The sequence below is a fragment of the Pongo abelii genome, chromosome 21 (assembly GCF_028885655.2).
Source record: "Pongo abelii isolate AG06213 chromosome 21, NHGRI_mPonAbe1-v2.0_pri, whole genome shotgun sequence".
Classification (NCBI taxonomy): domain Eukaryota; kingdom Metazoa; phylum Chordata; class Mammalia; order Primates; family Hominidae; genus Pongo; species Pongo abelii.
In genome coordinates, this window is record NC_072006.2 from 21,021,604 (window position 1) to 21,033,994 (window position 12,391).

Genomic DNA, 12,391 nt, shown 5'->3' on the forward strand with positions numbered 1-12,391 from the left:
ACAGAGCAAAAGGCAAGCACAGAGAGTGGTTCAGAGGCGCTCATAGTGTGTTCTAGGCTGGGAGGTTTCTCTGACCTGCTGAATGTGCCCAGATAACTTTTGCTATGCCCATGACCTGTCCCAACCAGTGTGGGGCACAATGGCAGGGCACACTGTGCAAAGGTGGTCCCTGTGGGATGCGCAGCCAAGACCCTGATGACTCCAGTTTATAACCCTGGATTCCCAGGTGTGCTCAGGGCCATGGGGGCTGCCATTGTGAAGAATGTCTTCTCTTCAGTGCTCCTGATGCTCTGCATGGGCTCCCACTCACTGGCTGGAGAATGAATTTGGTGTCAGAAGATGTGAATCGTGCCGCTTACTAGCTGTTTGACTGTGGATTACCCAGTCATGTAACATCTGTGATCTCAGTTTCATTTGCAAAATAGAAATGTAAAAGTTACCCACTGCACAGGAGTATACTGAATTTATTTGTTATTTTATTTCTTGAGACAGGATCTCAGTCTGTTACCCAGGCTGGAGTGTGGTGGTGTGATCACAGCTCACTGCAGCCTTGATCTCCTGGACTCAAGTGATCCTCCCACCTCAGCCTCCCAAGTAGCTGCACTACAGATGCACCCCCACACCTGGCTAACTTACTAATTTTTTGTAGAGATGGGGTCTATATTGCCCAGGCTGGTCTTGAACTCCTGGGCTCAAGTGATCCTCCCACTTTGGCCTCCCAAAGTACTGAGATTGCAGGCATGAGGCACCATGCCCGGTTGAGCATACAGAATTTAAATGAGTTAATTTAGTGGTTCTTCATCAGAGAGAAGTGGGGAGACTAGGAGTTCTCCACTTTGACTACTTAAAAATTAAAAACACCAGTGCCTGCATCCTACCTCCAGACATTCCAATTTTATTGTTGTGTAGAGAAAACTCTCTACTCACACCGCAACAACAGTCAACACAGAAGACCTATGACTAAATGTGTATGGGGTTTTCTCTACACACCAAGCAGCAGACACCAGCTGGGCGTCCTCTAATTCAGTTCTGTCACTACCTGGAGAGAGTGTCAGATCCCACAAGGTGAGGACTCAGTCCCCAAGACTCCTCACATATACCAGTTGCAAGTCCAGGCCTCCACAGAACTTCTGACAGATCAGCTTGAAGTTGGGGTTCCCATGACCCCCTGACCCCCTGTTTGGTTTCGATTAATTTGCTAGAGTGGCTCACAGAACTCAGAGAAATGCTTATGTTCACTGGTTTATTTTTATTTATTTATTTTTGAGACGGAGTGTTGCTCTGTCGCCCAGGCTAGAGTGCAGTGGTGCGATCCCAGCTCACTGCAACCTCCGCCTACCAGGTTTAAGTGATTGTCGTGTCTCAGCCTCCCAAGAAGCTGGCACTACAGGCATGCACCACCACACCTGGCTAGATTTTTATATTTTTAGTAGAGACAGGGTTTCGTCATGTTGGCCAAGCTGGTCTCGAACTCCTGACCTCAGGCGATCTGCCTGCTTTGGCCTTCCAAAGTGCTGGGATTACAGGTGCTGGGATTACAGGTGTGAGCCACCGTGCCTGGCCCACTGGTTTATTATAATGGATATTGTAAAGGACACAGGTGAAGAGACACATAGGGCAAGGTTTGGAGGAAGGGGGAGAGCTTCCATACCTCCGTGGGCGCCACCCTCCAGGAACCTCCACTGTTCAGCTACCCAGAAGTTCACTGAACCCTGTCCTCTTGGGGTTTTATGGAAGCTTCATGACATCAGCATTCCTTCTCCCAGGGAGTAGGGTGAGTCCCTCTCATGGGAGAATCTTAAGACCCGCAATCTACGGCAGGGCGCGGTGGCTCCCTCCTGTAATCCCAGCACTTTGGGAGGCCGAGGTGGGCAGATCACGAGGTCAGGAGATCGAGACCATCCTGGCCAACATGATGAAACCCCATATTTACTAAAAATACAAAAATTAGCTGGGCTTGGTGGCACACACTTATAGTCCCAGCTACTTGGGGGGTTGAGGCAGGAGAACCACTTGAACCCGGGATGCGGAGAGGTTACAGTGAGCCAAGGTCGCACCACTGCACTCCAGCCTGGGCAACAGAGTGAGACTCCATCTAAAAATTAAAAAAAAAGACTCACAATCAGAAAGCCAGGAGAAGGTCAGGGGCCTGCCCCTGAGGCCCAACACAACAATATAACAAAAGACTGTAGCAAGGGCTATGGGAGTCATGTGCCAGTAACTGTGGATGAAAACCAATGGATATCCTAACACCACAATTGTTCAGGAAAGAACCTTTGAGACAATCTTGACTCTCTGTCTTATACCCTACAGCGACATCATCACATTCTGATCGCTCTTCTTTTTAAAACCTTTTTCTTGGCCAGGTGCAGGAGAGGCCAAGACGGGTGGGTCACCTGAGGTCAGGAGTTCATGACCAGCCTGACTAACATGGTGAAACTCCGTCTCTACTAAATACAAAAGAAAAACAGCCGGGCGTGGTGGCGCGTGTCTGTAATCCAAGCTACTTGGGAGGCTGAGACAGGAGAATCGCTTGTACCTGGAAGGTGGAGGTTGCAGTGAGCGGAGATCGTGCCATTGCACTCCAGCCTGGGCAACAAGAGTGAAAATCTGTCTCACAAAAAAACAAACAACAACAACAAAAACTTTTTCTTTTGAATTAATGTTATCTTTGCAGAAAACTTGGAAATGTAGAAAAGAGAGGTTCCATATTCTTCTCACTCAGGTCCTGTAAATATCAGCATCTTACATAGCCCTGTTTTTTTTTTAAAGTTTAAACAACTTTATTAAGTATAACATAGACAAGAAAAGTATACATATCATAAGTGTACAGTTTGATAAATTTTCACACACTGATGTAACTAGCATAGGAACATTACCAGTGCCCCTGAAACCCTTCTTCCCTCCCATTCCAATATTACTGCCCCAAAGGGATTATCTTTTCAATTTAACGAAATATTTAGATATATTTCTTTCAATGCCTAGAGCTAATCATTATCTATATTAATCTTCAAAACTGGACAAAGGGCAGAATGTTTTTAATTCTCTATCTCTTCTTCATCTCCCATAAAATATTATCTGAGAATTCAATTCTCTATTGTTACTACTTTTAAAACGTTAAGAACAGCTTATTTAGATTAACCACTTTCCTGGCTCACCCGCTTCCTATATCTCCTGTCTTTTTGTAGGGGTCTATAGTCATGTTTGATATTCTTTTCAGTTGTCTCCTTTCTCATCCCCCTTTCTATAGTTTGGAAATGTTCTACCTCATAATCTAAACCTTGCTTACCATGAGAGAATTTGGAAGTAACAGAGATTTGCTTTTCCCGGCTGCGTTGCAGCATGGGCCAGGTCTGCAAGTCAGATACACTCTCCCTAAGGAAGCCAAAATCTGTCTTGACGATGGGAGGTGCCAGAGCTGGCAGCTGCTTCTGGTCTCCAGAGGCAACAGGGGTGGTTGTTCTAGTGGGAGTAGCCACTCAATATATTTCTGAGATATTTCCGTGGTTATGTGTTCAGAACTTGCATCCATAGTCCATTTTACTGCTGTAGAAAATTTCCATTGTATAAATGTTACCGGGGGTCCTTGCTCACAGAGCTCCCAAGATGGCAGTGGGCCACTTCCAAGATGGTGGCAAGCCTCGTGTTCTCTGACCTGGGGTTCTTGGCCTCATGGATTCCAAGGAATGGAATCTTGGGCCACGGGTGAGTGTTATAGCTCTATTAGAAGCTGTGGGTCACGGAAGAGAATCGTGGAACCCAGCGACTAGTGTTCAGCTCGATTAGGATGAACCCGGGCACTTAGCCGTGCAGGAACAATGGCAAGCCTTTAGCCCAATCAGGAGCGGCAATGGGTGCCTCGCTGGATCAGGAGCACAGTGAACACCCTGCCGGATCCGGAGGGATGGAAGTCAGCGGCAGGTCTGCGACGGCGGCAAACAGCAGTGGTGAACGGTGAGTGAAAGCTCAGCTCAAGCCGTAACAAACACGGACCAGAAGAGTGCAGTTGCAAGATTTAATAGAGTGAAAGCAGAGCTCCCATACAAAGGGAGGGGACCCAAAGGGGGTTGCCCAGTCATGTTTTTTACAGTGGTATAATGGTGCAGTTATCGAAACCAGGAATTTAACATCAGTACATTACTATTAACTAAAGACTTTATTCAGATTTTACCAGTTTTCCCACTAATGTCCCTCCCCTTTTCTTGTCAGTGCCGGATCCTTCTAGCATCCAATCACGGCCATTCCAACCCACTCACCCCCACCTTTAGTCTGTGTAATAGCCTCCTGGCCCTCCTCTTGCTTCTGCTTTTGCCTCTCTACTTTCCATTTAAGCGTTGCTGTTTTTAATTACTGACTCCTCTTGTAATAATCTAGCTTTTGTCTTCAGTTTCTTTCCTCAGGTCCACAGCTTTCCTTTCATCCCATGCTGTTGTTTTGTCTGTCCTGGAGCTCCTGTTCACAAACTAACATTATATTCTTAAGATATTGTAGGCCAGGTACAGTGGCTCACGCCTATAATCCCAGCACTTTAGGAGGCTGAGGCTGGAGGATCGCTTGAGCCCAAGAGTATGAGGCTACAGTGAGTTATGATCGTGCCACTACCCTCCAGCCTGGGTGACAGAACAATACCCTGTCTCAAAAAAAAGAAAAAAAAAAAACGAATACTCTGTCTTTGTTGATTGTGGTATCTGATCTTAACTAGATAGGCTGAAGGCACATGGTTCCCTCCAAAAACCACTATTGGTACCACTGCAAAAACAAGCCAGCAAAACGACAGTGTAGAGAGGTTGGCTTGCTTCCCTCTCTTCCTAACTGCATGTTGAAAAATAAGCCTTTATTGATCTTAAACATCTGTCAGATGAGTCATACATTGGGTTATTTTTTATATACATGTATACACAAAATATTTCAAATTGAAAGCAACATCTTAATGGATTCAAAACTGTTACAAGCTGTTGTCTGAAACATGAGAAAATTTATAACTGTAAAAGCAAATGCACATATTGATATTTAAAATGCATAATTAAGAAAAAAAAATACTCTGTCTCTTATTTTATTTTAAGCCTCACAGTAATAAATGCCTTTTCCTCAGGTGGTTTAAAGTAGGTTGCCAAGGGGGCCGATCTTGCTCCTTGCCTGCTGCTGTCCTGGGGGAACTGCGCAGTTCTAACTGCCTGCAAAACTGAGCCTACTCCCCGAATGTGAGAACCAGCGCTGTTCACTTTTCAGATGTGGGGCATTGTTCTAAATGCTTCAGAAGGTCTTAGAGGCCAGAGAGAAGTGGGAGCTGTGTGGCTGGGGCCAGACACATCAAATAATGAAGACAGAGAAGGCAATGGCAGGTTAAGATGCCTGCAGGAAACTCAGCTGGAAAAACAGGCAGGAAGGGACCAGAGCTAGTGGGAAAAGTGGCCCATGGAGCAGATACAGCTGGCATGTAAAAGGAAGTAGTAGAATTTAGCTACAAACTTAACGGTGAAGTAAGAGGCAAAGAGAAATGAACATCAGAAATGCCTCCCGCCGGATGCGGTGGCTCACGCCTGTAATCCCAGCACTTTGGGAGGCCGAGGTGGATGGATCACCTGAGGTCAGGAGTTCGAGACCAGCCTGACCAACATGGAGAAACCCTATCTCTACTAAAAATACAAAACTAGCCAGGCATGGTGGTGTATGCCTGTAATCCCAGTTACTTGGGAGGCTGAGGCAGGAGAATTGCTTAAACCTGGGACGTGGAGTTTGCAGTGAGCCGGGATCGTGCCACTACACTCTAGCCTGCAACAAGAGTAAAACTCCATCGCAAAAAAAAAAAAAAAAAAAAAGCCTCCCAAGGGCTGGGCACAGTGGCACATGCCTGTAATTCCAGCACTTTGGGAGGCCGAGGTGGGCAAATCACTTGAAGCCAGGAGTTTGAGTCCAGCCTGTGTAATGTGGCAAAACCCCATTTCTATGAAAAATACAAAAATTAGCTGGGCATAGTGGCGACCACCTGCAGTCCCAACTACTTGGGAGGCTGAGGAGGGAGGATCACATAAGCATGGGAAATCCAGGCTTCAGTGAGCCGAGATTGCACTGCTGCACTCCCAGCCTGGGCAACAGGAGTGCTGTGCCTTACCAGGTTAGAGCCTTGCTGCCTCCCAAGTGTTTTTCCTCTAGTCTCTCTATCTGTTGTGATAAAATGAGCTTCATCTTCCTGAAAACCTGCTTTGATCACTCCTCCTTTCCCCAAGGCCTTTGGTGACTCCACACTAACTAGACAGAGAAATCCAGATTCACAAACCTTCACCCAGCCTCCTTCACAGAAATCCCAGACCCTGTTTCCAACTTCTCCCATCACATCCCATGAGCCCTGCCTCCAGCAAAACCAGGTACTTGCTGACTCTGGGGAGTGCCCCTGGCACTCTTGCCTTGGTGTTTTAAACACGCCATGCCTCCTTTCCATCAACTCGAATCTGTCCATTCATCAGGGTTGTGCTCAAATCTGTCTTTTTCTGAGAAGACCTCCAGGGCAACTGTAGTCCTCCACCCCATCCATTGAATAAGGAGTCCTGTTCTGCCTTGGACCATTCATTCTGGTGTCCTGGTCTGTTAAGTACTATCACACTAAGGTTCCACTGGTAGGTCCTACTTGTTTGAGTCCCAACAAGATTGTAAACTGCCACAGTCAGGAATGATGAGATTTTTATCTTTACATCCCTGACAACACCTAGTATTATAGAAAGCCCGATAAACAGTAAGGGTTCCTTATTTTATTGAATTCTAGTGTTGATTTTATGTTTCTGGCAATGGTTTCAATTAATGGGGGTATAGCTTTTTTTTTTTTGAAATGAAGTTTCGCTCTTGTTGCCCAGGCTAGAGTGCAGTGGCACGATCCCGGCTCACCGCAACCTCCACCTCCAGGATTCAAGCAGTTCTCCTGCCTCAGCCTCCCAAGTAGCTGGGATTACAGGCATACACCACCATGCCTGGCTAGTTTTGTATTTTTAGTAGAGACAGGGTTTCTCCATGTTGGTCAGGCTGGTCTTGAACTCCTGACCTCAGGTGATCCACCCACCTCGGCCTCCCAAAGTGCTGGGATTACAGGTGTGAGCCACCGTGCCCAGCCCATATAGCTTTTCCTCTATGATATAGACATCTTAATTTTTCTTAAATAACCCATCATGAAATTGCCATCTGTGAATTCCAATGTGATGCTGGAAGTTGAGAAATGCCAGCAGCCCTCAGACGGCTGTGTTTTGACGAGTGGCCACAAGATCCTGCATTTGTTTTACAGTGTTGTTAGTTCACATTCATCTCCCAGTTTAATCAAAATAACTCACAATCAGGTGACTTAACAGAGAACATCAGCCTTTAGAGGAAAGATGTGCCACATTCAAGTTCTTATAACTTCCTTAGGAGTCACTGCTAAGTGCTCATTTCAGAACATTTGGAAAATGTATTCATTTGTGGATATTGTTGCTTCATTAGCCTTTAAAAAGCTTTGATAACTCAGATATACCCAGTTTAACTCAGTCTGAGTATATCTGATTCTTCTTTTTTTTGAGACAGTGTCTCACTCTGTTGCCCAGGCTAGAGTGCAGTGGCACGATCTCAGGAGAATCAAGCGATTCTCCTGCCTCAGCCTCCTGAGCAGCTGGGACTACAGACAAGTGTCACCATGCCTGGCTAATTTTTGTATTTTCAGAAGAGATGGGGTTTTGTCATGTTGGCCAGGCTGGTCTCAAACTCTTGACCTCAAGTGATCCGCCCACCTCGGCCTCCCAAAGTGCTGGGATTACAGGCATGAGCCACCGTGCCCAGCTGGGCATATCTGATTCTTTCAGTAAATCCCATGTTCTTTTCCTCGTAGTAAGTTTTATTTGAACATTTTTAGATGCATAGAGTAGGTGCCAAGATAGTACAGAAAGCTTCACGTGCCCCCCCTTGCCCACTCTCCCTTAATGCTGAAATCCTACATAACAATGGTACAATGACCAGAACCAGGGAATTAACCACTAATGACACAACTTATCAGCTAAGCTCCAGACTTTGGCTGGATTTCACCAGTGTTCCCAGATCCCATGTGGCATTTACTCAGTGTGTCTCCTTAGTTTCCTTTGGTCTGTGACAGTTTTGACTTTTCCTGTTTTTCATGACCTTAACAATTGTGAGGAGCATTGGTCCGGCATTTCATAGGATGTCCCTTACTTTGGGTTTGTCTGATGTTTTCTCATGAGTAGACTGGTGTTAGGGGCTTTTGGGAAGAACACACAGAAGTGAAGTGCCCTTGTCATCCCATCACATAAAGGGTACCTGACATCCACATGGCATGTTAATCTTGATCACTTGGTTCAGGTGTTGTCTGCCAGGTTTCCTCACTACAGTTTCAAATTTTCGTCTTCATATTCTGTTTTGTTTGTTTGTTTGTTTTAGACAGGGTCTCCTCTGTCACCCAGGCTGGAGTACAGTGGCGCAATCTTGGCTCACTGAAGCCTCGACTTCCCGGGCTCAGGTGATCCTCCCACCTTAGCCTCCCAAGTAGCTGGGACTACAGGGGGTGGGCACCATGCCCGGCTAACATTTGTATTTTTTGTAGAGACAGGGTTTTGCCATGTTACCCAGGCTGGACTCAAACGCCTGGCCTCAAGTGATCTGCCCACCTCGGCTTCCCAAAGTGCTGGGATTACAGGTGTGAGCCACTGCGCCCTGCCCATACTCTGTTCTTTAGGAGTAAGTTACTAAATCCATTCCAGCCCACAGTCAAGAAAAGGAGGATTAAATTCCACCTCCTGGAGGAGGAGTATCTACATACATTATTTAGAATTCTTTATCAGGAGGATCTGTCTCTTATCTCCTATTTATTGATTCAATCAAATCATTTATTTATATTAGTATGGACTCCTGTGTTTTTATTTCCTACTCTAGGTTATAATCTAATGCTATATTATTTCATTGCTCCCATTGTTCCAGCCTTGGCCATCGGTGGCTCTTTCTGCTCGGGTCCTGCACTCCTCAGTGTGCCTGTGTATTTTGCTTTTGGAGCACTTCCGTAGTTGTGAACACCATATGATGTTCCAGGCTCATCTCATATTTTTCCAGCCCCAGCCCTAGTATCAAGCCAGGTATCCAAGAAGCCCTGCTTCTTTTGGTTGGTGAATTGTATTTAGAAACCAAGATCTGAGTGAGGGCGTGTTCATTGCTATTGGAGGTGTCATTGCTTCTCGGCTCTCTCAGTGGACAGGCTCAGGAAATATACATATATATTGACTCATGTTCATAAATGTCTACTCTCACCTCTTTATCTGTCTATTCTCTATCATCTGTCTATCTGCCATCTACCATCTGTCTACCAACCTACCTATCTACCAATTAAACTAAACCTGAATTCATGCTGATGTCTCCAAAATAAATCCAATACCCTAGGCTTCATGCTAGCATTTCCCCCTTCTTTATAATGCTTTCATAATTTTTTTTTTCTTTTTTGAGACAGAGCCTCACTCTATCACCTAGGCGGGAGTGCAGTTGCACAATCTTAGCTCACTGCAGCCTCAACCTCCCCAGGCTCAAGTGATCCTCCCACCTTAGCCTCCCAAGTAGCTGGGACCACATGCTTATGCCACCACACCCAGCTTATTTTTATATTTTTTGTAGAGATGGGATTCCACATGTTGTCCAAGCTGGCCTCAAACTCCTGGGGCCAAGCAATCCACCCACCTCAGCCTTCCAAAGTGCTGGGATTACAGGCGTGAGCCACTGTGCCCAGTCTACTTTCAGAATTTTTAACCCATAGCCTGTGAGAAACAAATTTATAAACTAGAGTACAGTGCTTAATATAGTTATTTAGCCTTACAGTTTCTGGTTAAAATACAAGCTTTCAAAATTACTTAGGTCAGCTCCTTTTCCCTCAGCCCCTTTAGTGAGGTTATATCATAAATTTAGAATAAGGTTAGATTCATTTCTCACAGTCTGTTTTCCATATTAGGTCTTTAATATGCTGTTTGATTATTTTTTAATCTGCATGCAATAAAGTTCATGCAGTATGAAAAAATAAAGTATGAAATTGACAATTGTGTAGATCACCATATATCCACTATCCCAGTACCATAGGTAAAGTTCCATCACTGTGAAAGTCGCTGGTATGGTTTGGCTCTGTGTCCCCATCCAGATCTCACCTTGAATTGTATTATCATAATTCCCATATGTTGGGGGAGGGACCTGGTGGGAGATAATTTGAATCACAGGGGTGGTTTCCCCGATACTGTTTTCGTGATAGTGAATAAGTCTCATGAGATCTGATGGTTTTATCAGGGGTTTCTGCTTTTGCATCTTCCTAATTTTTTCTTGCTGCTGCCATGTAAGAAGTGCCTTGCGCCTCCTGCCATGATTCTGAGACCTCCGCAGCCATATGGATCTGTAAGTCCAATTAAACCCCTTTTTCTTCCCAGTCTCGGGTATGTCTTTATCAGCAGTGTGAAAATGGACTAATACAGTCACCCTATGTGTCCCTGTGCAATTAACTGCTCCCCTCCCCCAAGTCCCTGCAACCATTGATATGTCTGTTGTCCTTGTAGTTTTGCCTTTTCTAAAATGTCATATGAATGGAATTACACATGTAGACTTTGGGGTTTGGCTTCTTCTTCTTCTTCTTCTTTTTTTTTTGAGACGGAGTCTCGCTCTGTTGCGAGGCTGGAGTGCAGTGGTGCGATCTTGGCTCACTGCAACCTCCCTGTCTTGGGTTCAAGCGATTCTGCTGCCTCAGCCTCCCAAGTAGCTGGGACTACAGGTGCGTGCTGCCAAGTCTAGCTAATTTTTGTACTTTTAGTACAGGCGGGGCTTCACCATGTTGGCCAGGATGGTCTGGATCTCCTGACCTCGTGATCCGCCTGCCTCGGCCTCCCAAAGTGCTGGGATTACAGGCATGAGCCCCTGTGCCCGGCCTTGGGTTTGGCTTCTTTCACTTAGCAAAATGAGTCTAAGATTAATCCATGTTGTCGTGTGTATCAGTAGCTCATTCCTTTTGGTAATTATGCATAGAACTACAAGGCTGGGCATGGTGGCTCACACCTGTAATCCCAGCACTTTGGGAGGCTGATATGGGAGGGTTGCTTGAGCCCAGGTGTTTGAGACCAGCCTGGGCAACATAGCAAGACCTTATCTCTACAATAGAAGTTAAAAAAACTAGCCAGACTTGGTGTCACATACTTGAGGTGCCAGTTATTCTACTCAGGAGGTTGAAGCGGAGGATGGCTTGAGCCCAGGAGGTCGAGGCTGCATTGAGCTGTGATCGTACCATTGCACGCCAGCCTGGGTGACCGAGTAAGACCTTGTCACTAAAAAAATAGAAAAAAAAATGAGTAGAGTTCCTAGAAACATTTCCATACAGGCTTTTGTTTGTTTGAACATAAGTTTTCTATTCACTTTGGTAAATACCTATGAGTGGGTCATTGGCATCTCTGGGTTATAGGGGAAGTATCTGTTTAACTGGAGAAGACAGTGCCAAATGGTTTTCCAAAGTGGCTACACCATTTTGCATTCCCCAGCTTCAACCAGTGAGTTTCTGTCCTCTGCATCCTTGTCAGCATTTGATGGTGTCACTTTATTTAATTTGATTTATTTTACAGTAGAGTCTATTTTCTTTTTGAGGGCAGTCTTGTTTTGGTGAGAATATTAGGTATTAACATTCAGCTAGCTAACAGAAGTTAGCTGAGGGTTTTTACTGTAAGCCAAAGTAGACATCATCCTTACCACTTCAATCAAAATGCTGTTGACAGAAGAAAGTTCATTTTGAAAATTACTCTAATCTAAGGGTCTTTCATTTCTAGAGAAAATGGTAGAAGAGGAATAAAGGGAAATATGATGTTCTTGCTATGGATTTTTTTTCCTTCTACACTGGAATTTTCTGACTTAGAATAAAATTCCCCTTTAAAAGCAGGTATGGGGCTGGGCACGGTGGCTTGTGCCTGTAATCCCAGCACTTTGGGAGGCCAAGGCAGGTGAATCACTTGAGGCCAGGAGTTCGAGACTAGCCTGGGCAACATGGAGAAACTCTGTCTCTTCTACAAATACAAAAATTAGCCGGATGTGGTGGCACACGCCTGTAGTCCCAGCTACTTGGGAAGCTGAGGCATGAGAATTGCTTGAACCTGGGAGGCGGAGGTTGCAGTGAGCCAAGATGGTGCCACTGCACTCCAGCTTGGGCGATAGAGTGAGACTCTGCCTCAAAAAAAAAAAAAAAAAAGCAGGTATGATTTCCTGTGGTCAAGGCTCTTGAGAGCCCAGAACCCTCATTTGGTTCTGGCATCTGAAGAGGGTTTATATTGCACCCCAGTGGGTGAAAGACCAGGCCCCCAAGGGCCCACTGTACAGAACACCCAGAGGTGGTCCAGGGCCTCTGTGCTGTTGTCTTGGCCGGGAA